We start from the raw sequence: 26,307 nt of genomic DNA, 5'->3' as shown, positions 1-26,307 counted from the left end.
ACTTAACTGAGGATTGAAAATAATTTTACTTCTGATTTTTACAGTAGTTGGTGGTGGTGGTGGGGATTCTGAAAGTTATTTATGTGTTTTTATTGAATGTAAATCATTTGTTTTTCTAAAATTGACCTTGAATACGAGCTAATTGTACAAAGGAACTCCTGGCAGGTCACCAGATACATAAAATCAGAGCATGACATGGAAGGCAGTTGGGTCTCAAACACAGGAAATCTCAATGGCATTAGTGACCAGAGATGGATTTTCATAAGTGCTTCCCAAACTAGGGAAAGGCAGTAGACCCCAGGTGGCCTGAGCTGTCATAATTGCTTGTACTTCTCATGCATTAATGTGTATTTAATATAGTTACTCTGTTGGCTAGGACAGTGGTTCTCAGCCAGGGGCGATTTTGCCTCCCAGGGAACATTTGACATATTGGGTTGTCACAACTGGCATCTAGTGGCTAGAGGCCAGGAATATTGCTAAATATCCCATGATGCACAGGATAGCCTCTCCCTCCTCCCATAAAAGAATCACCCAGCTCTAAGCATCAGTGATGCCAAGCTGAGAAATCCTGGTTTAGAGAATTCTGATGTGTCATCTCTTGTTGCAGAGTGGAAGGTATAAAAATTCAGATGTTTTTAAAGTTAAAAAATGAAGAAGAAAGCCCCCTTGCCTTTCCCCCTTGGTGTGCAAAGGTCAACAGTGTTAACCCTGAGAATAGTCTTTGGAGAGTATTTAGTATTCACTTACAAAGTCATCAGGACAACTAAACATGTCATAGTGTTAGTTGTTTTTTTTTAGCGAGAGAGAAAGGAAGGGAGAGAGATGGGAAGCATCAACTTGTAGTTGTGCCACTTTTAGTTGTTCATTGATTGCTTCTCATATGTGCCTTGCCTGGGGTGGGGGGTGCTTCAGCCTAGGCCAGTGGTAGTCAACCTAGTCCCTACCACCCACTAGTGGGCATTCTAGCTTTCATGGTGGGCGGTAGCAGAGCAACCAAAGTATAAATAAAAAGATTTAACTATAGTAAGTTGTTTTATAAAGATTTATTCTGCCAAACTTAGTGAAAATCCAACATAAAGTACTTGGTAAGTAATTATTATTATATGCTTTAACTTGCTGTAACTCTGCTTTATAAATTTTATGAAGTAAAGTTACTTCCCTACTTTATAAATCACCATTACTGTGGAACCGGTGGGCGGTTAGAAAATTTTACTACTAACAGAGATACAAAAGTGGGCGGTAGGTATAAAAAGGTTGACTACCCCCGGCCTAGCCAGTGACCCCTTGCTCAAGGCAGTGTCCTTTGGGCTCAAGCCAGCATGGTCTTGATCCCATGCCTAAGCCAGCAACTCTGGTGAGCCCATGCTCAAGCCGGTGACATTGAGGTTTTTTAAAAAAGTATTTCTTTAAAAAAATTTTTTAAAAACGTATTTATTTTTTTAGAACTTTAAAAAATTCATTTTGGGGGGGGAGAGAGAGAGAGAGAGAGAGAGAGAGAGGGAGGAGAAGATGGAGGAGGAGCAGGAAGCATCAGCTCCCATATGTACATTAATCAGGCAAGCCTGGGGTTTCTGGATGTCACTTTTTATAGTCAGTTGTGCATACATTTGTGTATGTGTCATATGTGCATTGAAATACGTATCTCATATAATGCACAGTGACATATTTATACACTATATAATTGTGCACTGAAACAAATGTTTCTGTAAGAGAAATTCCTGGCACAAGAGTCATGTTTTTTAAATGTGCTTAGCAATATCTTTTATAGTTTGTTTTTTTTTCTCATTAGCGGGACATTGGAAACATTAATCAGTTCTCCTTAAATGCCTCCTCTTAAAAGCCATTTGCTTGTTTGTGTCCTGACTCCTTAAATCAGTCTTCAAGTTTCTGATAATCATTGTCTTTCTCTTCTCAGTATCCATCCATGTCTGGCCTTGATTTTTGCTTTAGGCTTGAAATTAATGGGGAGAAATGTTACCGTTAAAAAAAAAAGATAGTCATTATTCCCTATTAAAGCCCTAGAGCAGCGGTTCTCAACCTGTGGGTCGCGACCAAAACACAGGGGTCACCTAAGGCCATCAGAAACACGTGTTTTGGTCGTTCGACCCCCGCCGGGGTCGCGACCCACAGGTTGAGAGCTGCTGCCCTAGAGTAATGCAATTTTAAAGCTGGCAGAGATTTTAGACGATTATGATAACTAACATTTATTGAGTACTTACTGTGTTTAGGGTGCTCTGCCAAGCACTTTGTGATGGTCTAATTTTCATAGCAGCTATGAGGTATATTTACCAGGTACTATTATGTACCCCACTTTGCAGACGAGGCACAGTGACTACAAGCAAATTGTTCAGGATTACACAGTGAGCGGACCCAGGATCTATGTCCACAGTCTGTTTAGCTCCCCCTATTTAAACCACCGTGCCTTCTAGCTGATGTCTGGCCCAGCTCCTTCTGTTTACAGACAGGAAACGAATCCAGAGAGAGTGAATGGCTTATCCAGAATGAGAAATGGCTGGGTAGGGGGCAGAGCAAACCCCTGCAAAGCCAGGGACTGACAGCATTTAGCTGTGTGACCTTGGGCAAGCTCCATAGTCTTTCTGGACCTCGGTTGACTTGACTGAGAACTGAAGACATTGGACTGATACTCTTTTTTTTTTTTTAAAAATGTGAGGAGGGGAGATAGACAGACTCTACATGTGCCCCAACTGGGATTCATCCGGCAACCCCAGTCTGGGGCCAATACTCACATCAACTGAGCTATCCTCAGTGCCCAGGACTGACACTTGAACCAGTGGAGCTACTGTCTGCAAGAAGAGAAGGGGGGGAGGGGAAAAGAAACAGGTGGTTGCTCCTCATGTGTGCCCTGACCGGAAATTGAACCCGGGACGTCCTCATGCCAGGTTGACAACTCTATCCACTGTGCCAACCTGCCAGGGCCAGGCTGATGTTGAGAATTACTTGGATATGCACATTTCAAGGGGTGGGCTCCAGCAAAAGTTAGCGTGATCTTTCTGTAGTAAGGCGATAGTGAAGTACTGCAGTTAGTTTTTAGCCTCACCTGTTTATCAGCTCACCTATTCAATGGTAAATTAAAACCTGTAATTGATATCTTTTTATCTGAATGAGAAAGAAGTCATTGTCCCCAGAGAGAAACGCTTAGATGAATTTGGAGAGGCTGAAACGTCCAGGGTCACCATTTCAATTTTCTTGGCTCTGGCCCTGATGTCTCTTTCTGGTGCAGCTTGAATGCATAAGGGATCGCTAAATCAATACACATTCCATCAAGGAAGAAGCACTTGTGAGGGATAAATAGGACCATGAAACTATAGAAGAGAAAGACAACCTACTGATCTTACTTCGAGGCATGAAAAGGCAATTTAATAGCTATTATTTAATCCCAGAGGGAGCTGGTTTCTTATGAAAGACAGGATTTTTTAAGAAATTGTTTTAGTTTTTGATTTAAGAGAGAGAGGAAGGGAGGGAGAGAGAGAAGGAGGGAGGGAAGGAGGGGTAGAGAGAGGGAGGGAGGCTGAGAGAGAGGGAAACATTGATTTGTTGTCCCACCCAATTTATGCATTCATTGGTTGACTTCTGTACGTGCCCTGACCGGGAATTTAACCCGTAACCTTGGTGTATTGGGACAATGCTCCAACCAACTGAGCCCCCTAGCCAGGGCGACATGATTTTCTTAAGGAGATTTTGGCCGGGTCTACTTTTGTGCAGCAAGTGGTGGATAATGTTTTCTGCAAATAACTGTCTCACAGTTGGAAATTAATGATGCTCTCCAGTGATGGCCCCTGAGTCTGGAGGGATGATGCTGATCAGCTGTTTTCCATTTCCACGGGGAAGTAAATGGGAAGAAATGGGCTTCATTTTAGCATGAGGGATTCAGGGAGGAGATTTTAGCCAGATCCACTGGAAAGGTTTATTCTGAATAGGAGAGAGAGAAGAGCTGGAGTGGGCCCCCCACTCAACTGGGTCTTCAGTAATCCTAGCTTTTACACTGCTGGTGCTAAAGATCCTGATTGAGAAGTAATCATTCCTGTTACCTTTTCTTTTTCTTATTGTCTGAGAGGTAGGGAAACCTGGTGTGTCCTGATGGAGATTTTTAAGATGAAGTCTTTTGGACCACACTGAAATGTGCTGGGTCACAACCACAGTACCAGCACATGGTGTGAAGGGAGTGCGTTAAACAGGCACTAAAGAGGCTCCTGCAAAGGTCATTGCCTCTGTTTCTCTGGCCAGGATTTTCCTCTCTATAAGACTGAGAGAAGCAGAGGGCTCCTGCATGACCTCCCAGGATGCTGAGCATGCGAGGACCTGGAGCATAGCCCAGTGCAACATCGTTTTGACCAGACAAATCACCTTGGAAGTGTTGGGGCGGTTGTCCAAAGTGGAGCTCCTCTCTTAAATTTGCTTTGTCAAGATCTGGGGAGTCCCAGGGCCTCCTAGATTCTACTCTCTGTGAGTTGCTTGTTCTGCACTGGGATGCAATGACCAGGGAGGTGATGTTTGGTGTTTTAGGGGTAGGCTGCCCTTTTCATGGGCACTCAGTGAGGGGCTGGGAGGTCTGCCAGGGTTAGGCTGGTGGGAGTTTAAGCTACCTACTCCAAGGGTGTCATCTGACAAGCTGAGTGTGGCGTGGTGCTTTAGGCAGTGTGGGAAAGGGCTCGTCTGTAAGCAGGACTTTCACAGCCTTGCTCCAGGACTCTTGGCACAGTTGATGAGGGTCATCTGCCTCTTCTGCCACTTTGGACTTCCTGCATAATGATGCTGCAAGACGCTGACACTTTAAACGTTCATGATTGAGGGGTTGGGACCCTTAAGGTTCTTGTGCCAAGGCATTATACTTTTAAAGGTCTCAAATTGCCAGTTTGCAATGAGAAACTGTCTTAGCTAAAATGAATTTCCTCACATCATGCCAGGCACGGGCAGGGGACACTGGACACATCATCATGGAAGACGAGCCTGGGCCCAGCGCTCTTAGCACCCAAACAGTAGTGGTTCTTATGAGCACAGAAGCTGTGTGGTGACAGCACTACCCCCTGTCCCTCCCTCATCCTGTGCAACATGTGCACAGAAGGTGAGGACCGTCCCTTCCAGCACATCCTGGCTTCTGGCTTCGTGCTGGGTGGAAAGCAGCCTTGCGGCAAGATGGGGTGGGGAGTGAGAGGAGGGAAAAGAACGGAAGAAAACCATTCAGGAGGGAGACTGGTTAGGGGTGGGGAGTGAGAGGGGGAGAAAAGAATGGAAGAAAACCATTCAGGAGGGAGACTGGTTATTATTATTTTTTTATCATTGTGTTTTCCCTTTTTAATTTCATGCTTCAGATTTCCAGTATCATTATAACAGTGCACGAGAGGGGAGGACATGACATAGAGCATGGGTGAAAGGAACGGTGTTTGTCTTGGTGGAAGAGCCCACATGTGTTCTCTTGTTCTGCTGAGCAGCTAGGGCCATGTGGCCGCGAGGGCTGCTCAGAGTCCCCTGGACAGTCCTTCCCCATCCTTGCTCCCCTCCTCCCCACACGTATCCTCAGGTAGCCTTCATATTCCTGGCCTGGAAACCCCGTCTCCTCTGTTCCCTTTCCTCCCAGGCCTGGGCCTGCCGTGCAGATTGTACCAGGGTGTTCTCCGTGGGGATGCCTGTTCCTCTCTGTTGGGAAGCCTCTTCTTCTGTTCCCATGAAGGAGAGCTGGGAGTGCAGGAAGGCCACGAGCAGGAAATTACGAAGGGCCTAGAGATTAAACCATCAGGTGTGACTGCTTCAGAATCACAATAATTTTTTTACATTCCTCTGTAGGAGCAGGCAGATGTTGCATAGATACTCTTTTTAAGGTGATCGGCACACATTTTTTTCATTCATTCATTCATTCATTTGGCAGTAATGGGGATTGGCTGTATTCCAGGCACTGTGCCAAGTGCTGAGGATTTGAAGAAGTGCTAGGTGATGGTCTGTCTTTAAGGAAATCTAGTCGAGAGGTGGGCACTACTCCAGGGATTTAAATCCGGCCCCCACCTGTCTTTGCAAATACGGTAGTTCCCCTTATCCGCAGTTGTGCTTTCCATGGTTTCAGTCAGCTGCAGTACGAAAACATTGAATGGGAAATTCCAGAAGTAAACAATTCATCCATTTTAAATTGCGTGCCGTTCTGAGCAGTGTAATGAAATCTCATGTCTGGCTCCATCCTGCCCGGGACGTGCACCGTCCCACTGTCCACCATCTCCTTGTTGTTAGACGCTCCCTGCCTGCTGGTCACTCAGTAGCCATCTGGGTGGTCAGACCCACAGTCGTGGAAGCACAGTGCTTGTGTTTAGTTTGCCCTTGTTTTACTGAATCGTGGCCCCAAAGCTCAAGAGTTGTGCTGCTGGTGACTCAGATACTCCGAAGAGAAGCCGGAAAGTGCTTCCTCGAAGTGGAAAGGTGAAAGTTCTTAATAAGGAAAGAACCAGGTGGTGTGCTGAGGTTCCGAAGATCTGCAGTAAGAACGAGTCTTCTGCCCTGGAAAACTGTGAAGAGTTTGTGCCGGTTTTGCTGTCGTAGCTCTGACTTCAGAGGTTACAGTCCCAGGGCATAGGGAGGCTTCGTTAAGATGGAAAAGGCATTACACCTGTGGGCAGGACACGCATAGGAAATGTGTTCTGACCAATGGCCGCGTGCTGCACCAGCAAGCGCTGAGCCTCTGGGGAGACCTCAGCAGGGATCCCCTGAACCAAGGGACCACATCCTTATAACTTTTATTACAATGTATTGTTATAATTGTTCTGTTTTATTATTAGCTATTATTGCTGATCTCTGATGATGCCTGGTTTGTAAATTAAACTTTATTATATGTCTGTAGGTACAGGAAAAGCATAGTATATATAGGATTCTGTACTATCTGCAGTTTCAGTGTCCACTGGAGGTCTTGGGTGTGTACCCTGTGGGTAAGGAGGGGAACCACTGCAGAGCTTTATTGGCACCCAGCCACACCATTTGTGTACGTGTTGTCTGGGGCTGCTTTTGCATTACCGTGGCAGAGTTGAGTAGCCAGGACAGGACTATGCTGCCTGCAAAGCCTAAATTATTTAGTTTCTATTCCTTTATAGATGTTCGCCAACCCCTGGTTTGGTTTATGGCAGGGTTTCCTGAGGCCTGGTAGCAGTGTGAACAGCCTGTGACCATCGGCATCACAGCTGTGTGCCTGGCAAGGCCCCAGCTGGAGGCCTCATCATGCTCCCTGGAATGTCTGGGGTCCCCGAGTAGGTGATTTTCTGGGGGCCTGGCTTGGTGGTGGGTCCTCTCAGAGGTGGGGCCTGGCCTTCGCTTATGAAGTAGATGCCCCTGCTCTCCTTTGCTGGCATGGGCCTTTGAAGAATCTTCAGGGCCTGGCTTTGCAGTGAAGCATGATGTGTTATATGGACCCTTTATTGCATTCTCCTTGTCACATAAGGCACATTGTGTCAAGTCAGAGGGCCCTGGGCAAAGTGTGCAATTCGAGGTTGTGAAATAAGACTGGATTTCCCAGTTCAAACCAAACACAAGTTTGCAACGGTCAGCATCCATGGGCTAGCACAGCAAGCTAACCCAGCCTGACGTCCTTTGCAGTTTGGTTTAAGGGCACTCACTAGCTCTGGGGAAGCCCCCTTCCTTCTGATGCAGTGCTTCGGCACCCTGGCTGCATGTGAATCAGTTGGAATGATTTAAAAAGCCCAGTGTCCTGGGCGCACCCTGGACTAACTACATCAGAACATCTACGGGAGGGATGAGGCTTTAGTAGTTTGTGGAGTTCCCAGGTAATTGCAATGGGAGAACCATTGTTCTAGTGAAGACTGTGGTTTAATAGAGGATAAGTTGGTGTTTAGAAAAAGCAGGGTCCTTGTAGCTCTGGGGCTAAGAGTACAACTGAACGAATATGTGGGGTTGGGGTCTTGGTTAGAGGAACATTGGACATGGAGGATGGGGCCTTGGAACTTGGACTGGGAAGTCCAGGGGAGGCTCTGCTCTGGTCCCCAGGTACAGCCTTGTGTGCTGCAGGCTCCCATGGCAGCCACCACCTACTTAGCAGTGGTGTTGGCTCCCAAGGCTAGTTGGTTTTCATAGCGTCCTGGGATGGGAGGGAGGGGCACTTTTGTCACATCAGGTTCCTTCCCTAGTGGTCAGGTGATACTGGACAGGTGCCTGCTGGGAACTCAGGCTCTTCTTCTGGGCTCCCTGAGTCCTGCAAAAGAAAGATGGGAGGCCCTGGCTGGTTGGCTCAGTGGTAAAGCGTCGGCCTGGCACGCAGAGGTCCCGGGTTCAATTCCCGGCCAGGGCACACAGGAGAAGCGCCCATCTGCTTCTCCACCCCTCCCCCTCTCCTTCCTCTCTGTCTCTCTCTTCCCCTCCCACAGCGAGGCTCCACTGGAGCAAAGATGGCCGGGTGCTGGGGATGGCTCCTTGGCCTCTGCCCCAGGCGCTAAAGTGGCTCTGGTCGCGACAGAGCGACGCCCCGGAGGGGCAGAGCATTGCCCCCTGGTGGGCAGAGCATAGCCCCTGGTGGGCGTGCCGGGTGGATCCCGGTCGGGCGCATGCGGGAGTCTGTCTGACTGTCTCTCCCCGTTTCCAGCTTCAGAAAAATACAAAAAAAAAAAGATGGGAGAAAGGATCTTTACCATTTGGAGAACTTGAGCTTGAATTGAAATTCAACTTGGTGCGCAATCCTTGTTGGATCACATACTGTGTCGGGGAAATCTCAGGACTGGCAGGGCCTTCTGGGAGTCATCTCAGGCACCCCTCAGCCGTCAGACAAGGTGATGTTTCACTGAATCCAGACAGATGGTGGGAGGTTAGCTTGTTCCCAAAGACTTTTATGAAGCAAGACTTTGCACCTTTTTTTTTTCCTTTTTGGTAACCAAATCGAGTGTTTAGCTAGTCTTTTATTAGAATCAATCTACATACCTTGTGCTGCAATTTAAAGAATAGGATAGCTGACATTATTTCTCATAGGCCTCTTAGTACAAATCACAGGAAAAAGCTTTTATTGAGTGTCAGCTCTTTTGAAAGATACTCGGAATGCAAGAGATCAAAATTAACATTCGTTAAATTTTGCCCTCCAACCTTTGCGTGACAAAATATTATTGACACAGTGCTTTGTGGAGAGGCTGCCATTGGATGGCATAGACTTGCTTTTCCAAGTGACTTGCTCACAAGGAGGGAGAAAAGTCTGCAATTGAAGGTTCATCAAAGGCCCGTGCAATTTTAGAAATGGCGCAGATGTATGTTCTGTCTGCAGAATAGCCATTTGTTTTCTTCCTTGGAGAGTGCCAGCCCAGAATGTGGGGGCAGGGAGAGAATTGCCTTCAGGCCAAGCCACCATCAACCACTTAGTGAGCACCTACTGTGTGCAAGGCATTGTGGGGAGTATGCAAAGAAGCAAGATATAATTCCTCCCTCTAAAGTGTTTAAGGTAGGACAGGGAGGAGAAGTCATATTCACCTGTAATCATGAGACAGATCAGAATGTGGTTGTAAGAAGGTAAAGGGCAAAAGGTGATGACAACCCAGGCACTGGGAGGTTACTTCTAGTTGGGGACTCTTTAGACAGAATAGAAGACTTTGAGGATGTCGAGAGGGAGTAGGGAAAGGGAATGAATGATAAGTAGAAAGAACAGTAAATTGGAAGCACTAAGAGTAGAAACTACAGGGCCGTTGAAGGAAGGGCAATTGATTCAGTTGGAAGGAGAGGCCAGAGAAGTTGGTTTGGGCCGGATATGGACATCCTGGAGTCCCATGGAACAAAATTTCTGCTTTGTTCTCCAGATTGATGGGGAGATCCTGAAGAGGTTGAGAAGGTGACTGTTGGGCAGATAAAATATATTATGCTCACTTTGCTAAAGATGGCGCTGCCCACGTGGAAGCCCTCGCCCAGGTGATATTAATGTGTGTTGGGGCAGGCTGTGGACAGGCAGGATCCTTGTAGCCTGGGGCTTGGTTTTAGGACTAAGCCTTTTCCACCCTTTTGGATGTGGGGTGGTACAATCCCATCATGCCTCAGATAAGTGACTTTGTATTAGAGACCTCCCTATTTTGTATATTGGATTAAAGGTTTTGATTTCTACACTATAAAGTGGGGGCAGACTGGGAGCTTGCTCTCTCGGTTCCTGAGATTAGCATTAGAGGAGAGAGCAGAGAAAGGCCACGTAGAGGAGGCCAGGAGAAACAGCCAAGATGGTGGAGTGTTGAGTGAGAAGCCAGTTTGTGCAGTTTGTGCAGGGAGAAGGAAGGAAATGGGGAACAGAGGTGAATAAGTCTGGTGAGCTAGAAACCTTTGATTCTAGAAAACTCGGATAAGTCAGTAGCCCAGTGTGTGTTTTATTTGCCTGCCGGGTGCAAGCTAGGATTAAAGATGATGGCCCACCAGTTTTTGGCTCCATTGTTTCTTTACTGACTGTCCAAATCCAATGCGAACCTGCATGGGCCAGGCAGCTGTGCTGGTGGCCGTGGATACTGGCCTTACAGTAACATAATCAGAGCTGTACTTTCAGGAAGTGAATTTTGTGGGTAGCCAATAGCACACCTGTTGGGAGTGTGCAGGGGAGGCCTGTGGTAGAGAGGCAGGCTGGAGGCTCTTGTATTACTTTAGGCGGTACAATGACTTATCAGAGCCTTGACTCTGGGGAGAGGCAGAGGAGTTAGGAAGAGAACGAAGGACACTCCTACTGGAGAACTGAGAGTGATTGGCAATCCTTTGATTGTGACAGCAGCCAAAGAGGTGTAAGCCTATCACAGGTTCTGGACTCCTGGGGCTACTTCCTCTGGGGCTGTTGGAGGATTTGGCATCATCCGCCTGGGTATGGGCTGAGGGTGACTCTACCAGAAATGGGGAGGTGAAGGAGTGTGGAAGTCTCTGAGGTTCACATCAGGGCTTTCTCATGTGAGTGGGTTTGTACTTTGGAATCTGTGTGTTGGGGTGGTCTCCATAGCAACCAGTTACCTACAGCTAGTTGTACTGATGGTGATGTTTCCTGCTGCTTTGTTTAGGATTAGGCTTGATTGAGAGTAACTGAAACTTGAAAAAGAGTAACTTAAACTGGAAAGACTCCTATTGGGTGGAAGAAATCCAGAGACTGTGGCTGGGAAAGTAGGTCCATGGAGTCACCAGGGGTCTCCTCGTTTGCTCACTGCTTTGCCCCCAACTCAAGCTTTTGTCTCTCTTGCCCAAGATGGCAGCTAGAACTCAGGTCATCATATCTGCCTTCCAGGCAGCAGGAGGGAGGGTGATCCCTGAAAGTCCTGAATGACAGCTCCACTTACATCTTGTTGGCCAGAACTTACTTGTATGGCCTCATCAGGCTGCAAGGAAAGCTAGGATACATGGTCTTTTAGCTGGGACGTAACTTGCCCAGGTAAACACTGGGATTCTGTCACTGAGGGAGAGGGGAGAATGGAAACTGGAGCAGGCAACTAATGCTTTCAGCCGCATAACCTAGTGCAGAGGGAACTTGAGCCCAAATACTATTATTGACTCATCTTCTCTGTGCACATTTTTTATATGCTATTTTTTAAATGAGTTGTATTATTTCTTTCGTTAACTAGTTTCTTTCAACATGGAGGCATACTCAATGAAATTGGTAAGAAATTCAAGTAGTACAAAGGGCATACAATAAAAAATAAATTCTTCCATCTCTGTATCAGCCAGGTTCATAAGTGATTAAAAAACAAACTTGATCTGCCATAAGGAAGAAAGAACATGTATGAGCTATGTTCTGTGTCTCAAATTTTCAGACATAGAACTGTCCTCAGATACCAGTACAATCTGTGGATCAACCAATATCACCAGGATCTGGGTTTTTCCATCTCCTGGCCCTTCTTTTCTCTATGTGGCTCCACCCTCAAATAGTCTGTCTACATCCTTTTAGGCTCAAGTTCGGAGAAAGGAGAAGTCTTTATTTTTTAGCTCAAATGGTCTTGGAATTGAGTTTGATGGGCAAAGAATAGCTGGCCTGACTTGGGTTATGTGCTCATCCCTGAATGCTAATCCTTGTTGCCATGAGGATGTGGTATGTCAACTGGGCTGGCCTGGGACTTGTGCCCTGTCTCCCCTCCCCCATTAGATAAGATGACTAAATAGTGGAGGGAGAAATGTAATAGATGTTGCATAGCCAACATACAGCAAATGTCCCCCATACCTCTATGTCAGTTAGAAACTACCCCAAACTTAGTGGCTTATGTCAACAACAATCATTTCTTATGATTGTGGGTTGGCTGGGCTCAGCTGGGTGGTTCTTCTGGCCTTGCCTAGAGTCCCTCCTGAGGCTGTGGACATCTGGAAGCTCACCTAGGCTGGGGGATGTAAGAGGGCCTCACTCACGGGTCTGGGGCCTTGATGCTGACTGTTGCCTGGGCCTCTGTCTACACAGTGGCTCACAGATCAGTAGTCTAGTCCAGGCTTTCTTACATGACTTGGAAGAGTTCCAAGAAGGTTCAGGTGGAAATTGCAAGATTTCCAGGAGACCTTGACCCTGGAAATGACACAGAATCACTTCTGTCACATTTTATTGGCCAAAGCAAGTGACAAGGCCCACCTGGATTTAGTGGGTGGGGAAACACTTTACAGTTCTTGATGGGAGGAGCCTGCAAAATATGGTGGCTCTGCCCCAGCGTGTGCCACCTCCCCTGCAGAGGCCATGGCTGCTGACAGCTTAACCTTCCAGGATCCATGTTTCTTTTTTGTTATCTTCCTGCCTTCATTGCTGCCATTGCCAGCAGTCACTGTTCCTCTGCATGGCCTCTCCCTCTGTCTTTTCTCCACTTCCCTTTGGGCCCCAACTCCCACCTGCTGAAAGGAAATGCTGGCTTTCTCAGTTTCTCTTCAGTTTGCTAACTCCCCCCGCCCCCCATCGCCTCCCCATCCCCTGAGGAAGAAATCTGAAGACCCTGTGAAGCTTAATTTGTTCTCTGAGCAGCAGAGAAGCAAAAAACCTTTATGGGTCCAGGTTAGTCTTAGGTGTTCTGGTCTCCTGAGAGGAGAGGGTTTGGTCTAAATTCTTCTCAGTACCAGGGTTTGTACTGTTTTGGAAGCAAAAATGCACTATTGGGCGAGGTGGCATTCTGTGGCTAACAGTAATGTCACCTCCCCGAATCTTTTTGTCACTGCCCCTCTTGAGCATGAGTGCGTCCAGGCTGTGGCCCTGAATGGGGCCGAGAGAAACACCATGTCATACATTCCATGCTTCGGCATTGCTTGGTTTGGTTAACCACCTGTATGACTTTGATTTTTTTTCTTTTTAAGGATAAAAATTCTCTTTCAAATTCAGGCTTCAGTTTTCTTTCCTCTCTGTAGGGGAGTCTCCTCATTTTATGAATATAATTTATGGGTATAAAGAGCATTTGGCTGAGGGCAGAGCAGTGGAGAGAAAGCCCATCCTGGTGTTTCTGGGGCAGGGGGAGAGGAGTGTGGGCAGAGCAGAGGGACAGTGCCAGACTGAGGTTTCTCTTTGTTTCATTGTCCCCATGAGCATGGTGACAAATTGGAGGCCATGGAGCTGTCATCATGAGCCAAGAAGCCTTGCTGGCTGCCTTTCCCAGGGCCAGGTGAGGGTTGGGTGCAGGCTGGAGCTAAGCCTTACTCCACTTCTCTTCCCCTCCATGGTGCCCCCCCCCCAGGAGTAGGCCCTTAGGTGTGCCTTTGTAATACTGCAGCTTTCTATGCAGAGAAGAGCCCCCCCCCCCCCAATCTGGGCAGCTAAGGCCAAGGCTGGGAAGCAGAGCTCTAGTAATAAGGAGAGTGTTTGGGCTCAGACAGGGAGTCCGGAGCCCTTGGGTTGTATTTCTAGTGAGCTTCCTGCAAGCGCTGTGATTAGTGGCTAGTCCTCTTACTTCCAGGTTTCTCACAGCTCCACCGGGACCAAGACCAAAATCCTCCCCCCTTTTCCTCTTGCATATAGTGAGAGGAAAATCCTGCCCGACTGTTTAATGCTTCTGTGCCTTCTGGAGCAGAGAGTAAAATACCAGGGAGGCAAACGCTTTCTAATAGTGTGCTAGTGGAAGCTGGTCTTTGCTGACTTTAATGCCACATCTGACTTTGGCTCAGCGCCACGAGCTCTTTCCCCAGACTGGCCAAACAGCTAACAGAATAGAGCTCTCAGGCCCGATGGAGATTCCGCTCTGGGAGATTTGTACACTTGACAGGCAAGTGAAGGGCAACCTTCCTTACTTGTGCACAGACTTTTTTGTAATATTTCTTTGGAAACCTCTCTCAGTTTCCAAAGCTCTGGTCTTCTTGTGAAGAAATTTACCACGACAGCCCTGGGGCTGAGTGAGTTAGTTCTGGGAGGGGGGGAGGGAGTGGTGGAAAAAATTTATATTTGTTAAACACATAAACAAGGGGAAAACAGATTAGTATTGTATTTAAGGCAGGAAGAAGAGGTACAGCATCACAGCCTGTGTATAGGCTTTAAGTAGATTACCAATTCGAATTTGTGGGACACTTTGCAATTATGCAGGAAGAATTCCATGAGGTGGGGGCATCCATAACTGACTGCAGGGAACACTTGGCATCTTATGGGCTCATGAGCCCCAAATATTATATGTCATTGGTTTATTGCTTTATATTTTCCAAAGCACTCTCCCTTCCATTACCCCATCTGACCCTCATAATAATCCTGTAGCTGTAGGATTTGTTATTTGCATGTAATAGATAGGCTGTGTTGCATTCCGTGCTGGACTCCTTTGTCTGACGTGGCCATGGGATGTAGGGCAGTAGGGAAAAGAAGAGAGCCGCCAGGGGTTCCCTTGTACCCTTTCCCCACCCCAGTGTGCCAGGCACAGTTTTGGACACTGTGGACAAAACACTAAACAGCAAACAAAAATTCTTGCCCTTGTGGGACTACCATTCTAGCAGGAAGTCACATGATAAACAAACTGTACCATAGGACATGCAGCATGTCAGACAGATACGTGTGATGGAGAACCATAAAGGAAAGGGGGAGGGAGTTATGAGCACTGCAGTCTTTAAAAGAATAAATCAGAAAGTATTTCTCAGAAAGTATTTCAGACATGTAGGAGGCTCACAGTAATTATTATTTTTTTATATAGTGAACAAGTAAGTGCTCAAATGGATGGAAGGATATGAATGGATGGATGGGATGTACGTATAGTATGTATGTGTGGATATGGATAGATGGATGGATGAATGAGTGGATATGGATGGATAGATGGGTGGGTGGATGGATGGATAAATGAATGGATGGTTGTGTATGTATGGATGGACAAATATGGATGGACAATAGGATATGGATGGAGGATGCGTAAAAGAATATGGATGGATGGATTAAAGCAAGAGAAGGGAGAGTCCTACCTCCTCCAGACCTGTGCTTTCTTCGAGAGCCTTAGTATACCTAAATATTTTCATGCTCCTCCACGCCATACCATGAATCAACGTGGAGCACCCTAAGTGGGAACTCATCTCATGTGGCCCTTGGGAGAGGGGAGCCCCTTCCTCCTGGAGAGAGCCAGCATCCAGATGGCTTGGAGCAAGAAGTGCTCCTGGCACTGTGTAGAGTTGGGAAGTAAATTGTTGCCAGCTGGTCAAGGGAGAGTTTGCCTTATCATGTATTCCACCTTGGCCTTCTTACCGTGGACCCAGTTCCCACAGCCTTGGGGGTTTGCCTTCCCCTCCCTCTGGGAGCATGGTTCTTCCCAGGTCCTAGCCATTGAGAGTTTCCTCCTCTCGTAAATTGAGCATCTCATTTTTTTCCCCCATCATAGTTTACCTTGACGAGCATCTGTACCTCTCTTCTTATTCTCTATAGCAGTTGTCTGTGGCCTCTAATTACTTGTTCACTTTTTTCTTCTCAAACTTGATGTATCTAGAAGGCGGGGGCTGTCTTACTCACTGCTGAGCACTGGTCCCTCGTACAGGGGTTAGAACATAGTTGACATTCAAAAATATTTTTTAAAGTTGTGTTGACTGAGCATGGTGTGTACATTAGAAGTCTTTTTGGGGTCGGCTGCCTTTAGGTTCACCCAGTGTCTCCAGATCTCCTGTATGTACCAGTTTGCATCCCTGCAACATCAGAATGAAACCTCAAAAAATAAACTGAGAAACCACTCTCCACCGAGTCTACAGGGAAATCGGTCTTTCTGGTTCTCCCAGTGAAGGAAGAAACTAATTGAATGTAAATGCATTACATCTCTGAAGCACTTTGAAAATTTCCTTACAACTTAATTATGATGAATGTCTCAGGATGTGGTCATGCCAGGAAATGTCTGAAACAGCCAGCGGCCTGGGTTGAGCTAAAGATGGAGGGGGGCATTGGGCACTGAGAGGAAGGGCCTTTCTCTGATGGATGTGTGCTCTGCTATTGTGATGAGCTGTGGAGCCACCATGCTTGGGTTTGATCCTGGTTTCTTAATTGATTAATTGTGTGAGCTTGCACTAGTTACTTAGACTGTGTAAGTCTCATCTGTAAAGTGGACAGTTGTCTCCTTACAGGGTGGTTGTGCAGATGAATCAGTAAATATATTTGAAGTAAATGCCTGATCCCTCTTGATTACTATTATCTGACATCAAGGGAAATGGGTGTAGGACACGTGAGGAATTTGGGATTGGTGTAATCTGGAAACTTGGGTATTATGCTTTGGGATCCTTACTCATCCCCAACTGATTATCTTTTCCACACAGACTCCTCCAAACCTTTCATCTCAGTGGCATGACCTTCTCTACTTTCTCGTTTATATATAACTTCTAAAAATGGGATCATACTGTACATCATGTCTAAAAACACATTCCTTGAACATATCCTGCACTCTTTCTTATATTGGTGGATATGTGGTAGCTCATCACACAACTTGACCATGACGCTTGTTTTCACCTTTATTGAGGTGTAACTGAATTATACACCCTCAGCTGCACGTGACCCTGATGCTTTCTACTAATGACATGTTGTACATTGAAGTTGGGCTTGATTTTTTGGAATCATTGTTCATTTATATCAGGGTAATCGATGAACCTGTCTAGAAAGTACAGATATTAATAAAAGGCCTATAAAAATAAGAAAAATGTAGCCTGACCTGTGGGTGCAGTGAAAAAAGCATCAACCTGGAAATTCTGAGGTCGCCAGTTTGAAACCCTGGGCCTGCCGGTCAAGGCACATATGAGAGTTGATGCTTCCTGCTCCTCTGCCCTCTCTCTCTCCCTTTCTCTCTCTCTATCCCTCTCTCTTCTCTAAAATGAATAAAAAAATAAAAAAATAATAATAAGAAAAATGTAGTCCTCCTACCATCCTCTATGACACTATCCTCTTATCTAGAAGTAGTCACTTTTGTCTGTTTCTTGAGAAAATTTCCCCTACATTTCTAAATAAATTTATTCTGCAGTTTCTTGATTAGGAAACCAGTGCCCTTCAATTCTGGCAAATGTTATTTTATGTCCCTTTAATGGTTCCCTCGCTGGGCCTCTGTTCTCTATTTATTAGTCTTTATTAGATGGCTTTTGGACTTCCTGGGCCCTTACTTTCCTGGTTATTTTTAAATCGCTTTGCTGTTTTATTCTGCATGGTGGGAAATTTCATTGACTTTATTAACTCTATAAAAAGAGTCAATGGTTCTTTTTTAGTTGTTTCCATAGTTTTAGTTTCTGAAAAATCTTCCTTGTTTTCCCGTTGTTTTTTTCTTTTTCTCCTCCAGCATCCTGTCCTTTTTCATAGGTTTATTACACGTGTTCATATCCCTCTCATATTAATAATACATTTTTCTCTTTATGCATGTTCCCTCCCTGAATTCCCTTGGTTCCTTTTGAGGTCCTCGATTTTCTCCTGTTTGGTTATTTTCTCACATAGCATTTGCTCTAAAAATAGTTAAAAAAAAAAAAAAAAGGAAAGAGAGAGACACATCATACGCACATGCAGTCTCTAGCACTCAAGTCTTTAGGCCAGTTTTTATGCTAAGCATTTTAGAGGCTTTATTGCGTCTAGTCCTTATAAAAACTCTGGGAGATAAGCACCACCTTGGGGATGGTCGTAAGGTCAAGAGCAGGCACTTGAGAGCCACCCTGGTGGGATCGAGTCTTGGCTCTGCCGCTTACTAGTTGTAGGGTTTTGTTAATTACCTGCCTGCTCCATTCCTCAATCTCCCCATATGTGAAGTAGGGATAACGCACCTTACTCTTTTCTTTTTCTTTTTTTGTATTTTTCTAAAGTGAGAAGTGGGGAAACAGAGAAAGATTTCTGCATACGCCCAATCAGTATCCACCCGGCAAACCCACCAGGGGGCAATGCTCTGCTCATCTAGGGGTCTAGGGTGTTGCTCTGTTGCAACCAGAGTCCTTCTAGCGCCTGAGGCAGAGGCCATGGAGCCATCCTCAGTGCCTGGGCCAACTTTGCTCCAATGGAGCCTCGGCTGCGGGAGGGGAAGAGAGAGACAGAGAGAAAGGAGAGGGGGAGGGGTGGAGAAGCAGATGGGCTCTTTGCCTGTGTGCCTTGACTGGGAATCAAACCTGGGACATCCACATGCCGGGCCAATGCTCTACCATGGAGCCAACCCGCCAGGGCCAACGCACCTTACTCTTAATGCCAGGAGGATCAGGAAACTTCCTGGCACATGGTCAGTCTTGATACAAATGCCATCATTGTTATTAATTTCCATTTTACTTTTGAACGTCACCATTTCTACTATTATTTCCATTTTTCCATATGGAGAAATAGTAGCCCTGGAGAGATGACTCTCACCCTAGGTATTCTAGTGGAGAGCTTGGAGTTGGTGGAGCTTAGGTTTGAATCAAGTAGTCTGACTCCTGAGTCATGCTTTCTATCCTCTGTGATGATTGTCTTTCATAAAGTGGGAGGGGGAGGAAAAAAGAAAAGATGGCAGATCTGCCCAGATTTGCTGGTGGGGCTAGCCAGGGTTACCAGATAAATGATAAGATGGTCAGTTAAATTTGAATTTCGGATAAGTAACTGTTTTTTTATTAGTATAAACATGCCTAAAATAAAATATAACTACTAATTTTTCATCTGAAATTCAAATTTAACTGTTTCCTGTGTCTTTAGTTATTAAATCAGAAAAACCTAGGTGGGGGACTTTTTATACTTTGTGGAATTCCTTCCCGAGGTCCTGACCCATCACTCCTGACCTCTGGCCTCTATCTCCCTAGGGCGGGGAGACTCCCCATACTGAGGCAGTCTCTTGCGTACCTCAGGTGAGTTAGGACAGGAAACGCTTTGACAACCCACATTTTCCTGAGTGGTGAAAATGTAACGTGATTTGGTCTGGAATAAGGGGTGGCGTTTCCCTTCTCCTTGACCATGGAGAGCCTGCCTCAAAGCCTCTCCTTTGAGCAGAGAGAGGCCTAAACTGGTAGTTGGGCGGTTTGTCCCCTTTCTGAAGGGAGATCAGGGAAGCGGGTCAGACACTTCTCCTACCTGGGTGTTTGCGTCCTTTTCTCAGTGGGCTCACTCTTCTCTCCCTTTAGATGTCGGCAGGGGCCGCTCCCCTAGCAGCCAGAGCGGGGACAGATTGGAACAGCGTGAGTGGGTGGTAGTGTTGGGTGGGGAGGGCTTGACCAGCTGGTGCAATTGTCTGTCAACAGGCTGAAGTTGAGAGGGTGCTGATGGATTGGTGGCTGGATGCCACAGAGAGGTAGCTTTGGGCAGTACCGTGTTCTCACTGTCTTGGTGACCAGCTGGTGAACAGGTTCCATAAGGATGCCCCTCCCCCTCTTTTTAAAATCTGCATAGAGTTAATGGTTTTGACATCTAACTAGTGTGAATCTATCTTGAAAGGACTCAAGTAATTAGTATTCTTGCTCCATCAATCAAATAGGGGGTCTTCGGAAGAGGAATGGTGAACCCCAACAAAGAGTCTAAATGGTATTTGACTTTGGAGTACAGTGGTCTTATTTTAGGTGTAACTGCCATTTCTCCAGTCCAGGTGGGCATCCCACACACTGAACCTGATTTCTGAGATATGTTTTTTGTTTGTTTGTTTTCGAAGTGAGAGGCAAGGAGATAGTGAGACAGACTGCCACATATGCCCCAACTGGGATCCACCCAGCAACCCCTGTCTGGGGCCAGTGCTCAAATCAGCTGAACTCTCCTTAGTGCCCAGGGCTGACGCTTGGATCAGCTGAGCCACTGACTGCGAGAGGGGAAGAGAGAAGCAAGGGGGAGAGGAAGTGGAAAAGAAGCAGATGGTCCCTTCTCATGTGTGCCCTGGCCAGGGATCAAACCTGGGACATCTGCACACCAGGTCGATGCTCTGTCCACTGATCCAACTGAGCGGGGCCCTGATAATACTTTTCATAGTGTGAATGTGGCTCATCAGGACGTGGGGCAGCCTTCCTAAGGTTTTTTAAAAATGGATATAATTGACATATATGCCCAGATCTTAAAGTGTCAGCCAAATGAGTTTTGACAATTTTATATACCTGTGTAACTGCCATTCAAATGAGTAGAGAACATTTCTGTCACCCCAGAAATAGCTTCTATTACCTAAGTCAGTTCTGCCCCTCCTCTAGGGTGACTACTTTATGACCACTGTCACCATAGATTGGTCTTGCATATTCCTTTGTTTAAGTGGAATCATGATATATAAACACAGCGTTTCTTCACCCAGTGTAATGATTTTGAGATTCATCTATGTTGTGATATCAGTTTTCCCTTAACATTAAAGAGTATTTTGTTTTATAAATATAAATGCACTACAATGTGTTGATCCATTTTGCTGCTGCTGGATGGTTGGGTTGGTTCCAGGTTTGGGCTGTGAATAAAGCTACTGTGAACATTCTTGTGTAAGTCTAGTGTGGCTGTGTGTTTTCATTTCTCTTGGGGCATCTGTTTAGGAGAGAAATCACTGGGTCGTAGGGTAGGGTTTTTTTTATTTTATTTATTTTATTTTTTAATTTTAATTTTTTTTATTTTTCTGAAGTTGGAAACGGGGAGGCAGTCAGACAGCCTCCCGCATGTGCCCAACCAGGATCCACCCGGCATGCCCACCAGGGGGCGATGCTCTGCCCATCTGGGGCATCACTCTGTTGCAACCAGAGCCATTCTAGCGCCTGAGGCAGAGGCCACAGAGCCATCCTCAGCGCCCTGGCCAACTTTGCTCCAATGGAGCCTTGGCTGCGGGAGGGGAAGAGAGAGACAGAGAGGAAGGAGAGGGGGAGGGGTGGAGAAGCAGATGGGCGCTTCTCCTGTATGCCCTGGCCGGGAATCGAACCTGGTTCTCCCGCACACCAGGCCCACGCTCTACCACTGAGCAAACCGGCCAGGGCCCAGGTGTGTTTTTTTTTTGTTTGTTTGTTTTTTTAAGTTCAAGTTCTCTTTCCTAGTTTGGAGAATGTGCACAAACATAATTATAGGCCGAGCCCCTGCCCATCGCTTTCACGAGGTCGATTTGCTTCAATTAATTACTGTAATTGCAGCTGGATTTAAATGGTTATTACTTTGAGCTGTTAGGTTTAGTTCTCTAAAATTACATGCAGCTGGTATATTATGAGTACTTTTTGATAAAAACAAATGAGGTACAGAGATAGCCCCCATATGAATTTGACTCATGCTTGAGACATGATTAATACTTGACACGCCCTCAGGGCTTTCTGATGGGTGGCTTGGTATTGAACAGACAGGGGCGATCTCATCCTGTAGGGCTGCGGGCATGTGTCTTCCCTCTTCCCTGGGCCTCCGATCTGGCCAGACCTTCACCTCCCTCCCGTGTAGATTCTGTCAGTGACCCAGAAGCCAGTCTTCTGCTTTCCTCTCTGGGAGCATCTGTTTCAGTTGGTTGCAGAGGGGCCATAGCTTCTGAATTTTTGAAACTCCAGGTGATTCTACTGGGTCCTCCCAAAGTTATAAACAAGCCCCCCAACTGTGCCATTGTACCCTAACACACAGCCTCCTTTTCAGCCAGGCTGACCACCCTGCAGCATAAGCTTTGGGACCGTTTGCCTCCCAGACCGCCCGCACTGCTCCTCCCAGCTAGACGGTCTCACCTCATCTTCCTTCCCAAACCATGTCCAACTTTCAAGAGCTCGTCACCGTGTTTTCTTTGATGTTCTATTTTTATATTTTTAATTTTTAAAAAAAATTTTACAACATTGCCATCTCTTTCCTTGAAATGACCACAGACTTTCTCGGTTGTTTCAGATGCCTTCTCCATCTATCACATCAGACATCTCCTGTAGTCTTTCTTATGCTGGCCCATGGCCAGGTCCTCCAAGGTGGGACCCAGACCAGCTTTAGTATGATTTTTCCTGCCTCTCAGCCCCCTAGGGCCCAGCGTCATGCTGGTTGTGTAATAGCTATTACTTAAGGACTTTAGAAATTGACTTTGACAAATTAATTTTATATCTGATTTGGAGACAAGAGTCCATCACATTATTTGACTTCTGTACTTGGGGAGTAATCATCGCCTTGATTTATACGGATTGCAAGTTTGTGCCTCCTCAATTATACAACGGCCCCGAGGTCAGAGTCCATGTCCATTTGCTTCCACCCACATTGACGGAGGGCCCGTGCTGGGGGGCCCCGAGTTGGGTGCTGTGGCTTTGAATCGGTGTTCACACACATTGACGGACGGCCCGTGCTGGGGGGCCTCGAGTTGGGTGCTGTGGCTTTGAATCGGTGTTCACACACATTGACGGAGGGCCCGTGCTGGGGGGCCCCGAGTTGGGTGCTGTGGCTTTGAATCGGTGTTCACACACATTGACGGACGGCCCGTGCTGGGGGGCCTCGAGTTGGGTGCTGTGGCTTTGAATCGGTGTTCACACACATTGACGGAGGGCCCGTGCTGGGGGGCCCCGAGTTGGGTGCTGTTGCTTTGAATCGGTGTTCACACACATTGACGGAGGGCCCGTGCTGGGGGGCCCCGAGTTGGGTGCTGTGGCTTTGAATCGGTGTTCACACACATTGATGGAGGGCCCGTGCTGGGGGGCCTCGAGTTGGGTGCTGTGGCTTTGAATCGGTGTTCCTGTCTTCTGTGGACTTGCACGCACCCGATCTAGAGAGATACTGTCCTTGAATCACAGTTACTGATATTCAGTGCATGCTAAGTGAGCAGTGTGTAGTCTTTCTTTCTCTCCCCATTTTATTAAGAGGGAAATTTTACTTTGTGGCGTGGATTTTCTTCTAGTCTTTAGGCTGTCATTACTATGATAAAAGAGATGCTTAAATGCCCCTGAAGATTCAAATGTCTTTATCCCTTAGGAACTCTTTACCAATTTATTCTTACTTCCAGAGCTGAAATTGTCCCAAAATGAGCACTTACACAGAAATGAAAAGGTTTGACTGCTATAGGCGAGGGAGTTAGCTGATCTCTTTTTGATTATTCTGTGCTGGTACCTCTGACACCAGAGAGAAATTAATAGCATTATAAAGTATGGATCCCTGTGGTATTTTGCATGATATTGTGAGAAAAAGGAGCATTTGAGTTTTGCTAGGTTTTGTGACTTAACTGAAGGGAAATGGGGGATTTTTTTTTCCTCAGAGCTTATGAATAATCTGCTGATTTTTAAGGGTTTCCTGCCGTCCCTTTCTGTTTTCTGGTGTCAGGGCTATGATATAGGTACTTTTAACAAAAATACACAATCCAAGTGGTTGTCTCATAATTGGGCAAAAACATTCCTGGAAATTGAGTTCTTGTACGTAGGAGCTTTCCCCTGTTGCATTTTCATTAGGAAATCAGAGTCTTTTTATTATTAAAACATTTCAAAATTATAAGTTTACCTATAATGTTTACTTCTGTATATTAGTATATTTTCAAATGATATCAGTTTATTTAACCCCCACCCCCCCCACCCAAAGATATGCACTCATAGTTTAAAAAGTCAGGTTGTTCTACTGGGCTTATGACAAAAACCCGGCATCTGCGGACCTGCTCTGCCCCATAGTCCTGTTTCTCAGGGATGAAATGAGCAGCCGTTTTTAGCTGTTTCTTCAGCTTTTTGTCTCCACATGTCTCACCTGGAGACTTAACTTGGCCAGTTCTGGACTTTTTCAGCTTTAAAGATTTCTAATGATTTTCTAGTTTGGAAGATGAGGATCTGGCTCTTTTATTCCTACTTGCATCCTATACTGTTGATAACAGTGAGCATGCGTGTGTGTGTGTGTGTGTGTGTATTTGTGTATTTCAGGTTAGTTCAATAGTCACAGCTTCATAAATGAGATCTTTATTCAGCTATAAAAAGGAATGATGTTCTGGCACATGTCACAATGTGAATCAACCTCAAAATCATTATGCTTAGTGAAATAACCCAGACGCAAAGAGGCAAAGACTGTTTAATTCCATTTATATGAAATATCTACAATAGGCAAATTCATAGAGACAGAGTAGATTAGAGGTTCCTGGGAGCTGGGAGGAGGGAGAATGGGGAGTTACTGCTTAATGCTTGCAGAGCGTCTGTTTGGGGTGGAGGGAAGATTTGGAAATAGTGGGGATGGTTGTACAACACTTTGAATGTAATTTGTGCCACTGAGTTGTAGACTTCATAATGGCAAAGTGAATATGAGATATATATACATATATATACATAGCTGTAATAAATAAGGAAATTAATGATACATAAAAATAGCTCACATTATTAAGACCATAAATATTATTCATTTGTTTCCTTTCTGGTGCAATTTTTGTGTTTTTCAGAATTAGTGAAGGTCTCACGTTCTTGCTTTGCCCACTGTTTGTCTGCCTCCCACCCAGAAGTGCAGATCTCTTGCACACATTCAAACCTAACAGGGCTCCACAGTTCACTCTTCCTGGGAGCCCCCTGACCCTGGGCTCTTGCCTGTGGCTCGCAGGGTCTTTGAACTGATGCTCCCGGCATCCTCTTTCACCACCAGCCTGGGGATTGCCTTCCTTGCTCTCCCATCCCCGACTTGTTTGTTCTGCTCCCTCCTAACTGCGAAAGCACACCTATAAGTCTTCCTGAGAAGGGCGCCTGGGAGGTGGTCTTCAGCAGGCTTCCCCAGGAGCAGAGCCTGACATGGGGATTCCTGTGCAAGGAGTTTAGGGAACATGCTTTGAGAGAAGTGGCCAGGGAGTGGGGGTGGGTGGGGCTGGGGAAGGGGCGGAGCTGGGATATGGGAGCCTATCAGTCACTCCCATGCAGCACATAGACTTTTGTGGTCTCCTCCTGTTTTCATATGATGATACCCTTACTCCTAGCTGGGCAGCGGGGGATGTGGGGTGGGGGGCATCCCTGAATGTGTGATGGGACAGTTACATTGATAAGGATGGAATGCGGGGAGGGACTGGACTGGAGGATGAGATGAGTGAGTGTGCTTACCTGGATCATGGATTTAGATTTGTGGGTGGTGTGGATGTGGGAGAGAGGTTGCTGGACAGGTGCTCTCTGCAGGACCCCTCAGTGGGGAGTTTTCCGTGAATGGCAGCTACCAGGGACTGTTGAATTGTCAGGCCAGTGAGACAGCAGTCCGGGAAAGGGATGGGTGAGACCAGGACATGGACGAGGAGCCCACAGGCTTCTTTCAGTGGTCTCATGGGACTGAACTGATGAGGCATTTTCATTCTCTGTTGGAATTTCTGAAGCATTTGCAGCTTTCTGGGAGTAGCACTGAGACTTTTGCTGGGAGGGAGAATCTAGCCCAGGGCACCAAATGGTGTGCAGATGAATGAGGATTGGCAGGAGGGAAATAACTTTTCTGCACGAGTTGTTCTTTACTGTGACTTTTGTAACACTTGGTTCCTTCACTTTATTATTGGAGATGGATGATGCAGATGTGTTTTTTTAAAGACATGGCACAATTAAGCCATTTTTAGAAACTCATTCAACATTTTACGTCATTGATGTCTGTCATGTGGTTACGATGGGTGGTGGGCGAAATCCAGCCATGATGTCCCTGCGTCTATAGGAGTAAATTGCTGTGGATGACTGTTCAACTTGCCCAACACTGGAAAATCCTTTATTGATTTGACCTCAGTGAGATTGGGCTCCAGCGCCATTTTCCACCTCCCGTTTGTATTTGTCCCCTCACTGAGGTGATTATGGTCCTGGTGGCTCAGTTCCCTGAACCTGCCACTTAGCTGGCTGTGTGATCTTGAACAAATTACCTTATTACTTTGAGATCCAATTTCTTTATCTACAAATAGCAAGAGAAAACAGTACCTACCTCTCAGGGTTTTTGTGATGGTAAAATAAGATAGCCAATGTGAGCCTTGCTCCGTGGAAACAGCAGATTAAGTGTTAGCTCCCGGCTTCCTTCTCGGCAATAGGAGAATTGACCAAGCTGACCTTGACTTGCGGGTTGTCCTGAAATATTTCAAAGGTTATATCACATATCACAGAGGAAAGGCCTATCCTAGGGTGTACCCAAGAGTGGGCCTAGAGCTAATATGT

At 46.2% G+C, this 26,307-nt stretch overlaps 1 protein-coding gene across 3 annotated transcripts in view; it reads left to right on the top strand.

The window, feature by feature from the left end:
* The window catches only part of SLC39A11 (solute carrier family 39 member 11), a 293,358-nt gene that overhangs the window by 13,863 nt on the left and 253,188 nt on the right, over window positions 1-26,307 (top strand). The window lies entirely within an intron of this gene.

Source organism: Saccopteryx leptura, chromosome 5 (assembly GCF_036850995.1).
Source record: "Saccopteryx leptura isolate mSacLep1 chromosome 5, mSacLep1_pri_phased_curated, whole genome shotgun sequence".
Lineage (NCBI taxonomy): Eukaryota > Metazoa > Chordata > Mammalia > Chiroptera > Emballonuridae > Saccopteryx > Saccopteryx leptura.
Note: the sequence above shows the minus strand (reverse complement) of the source record. Positions and strands in the feature narration are given on the sequence as shown.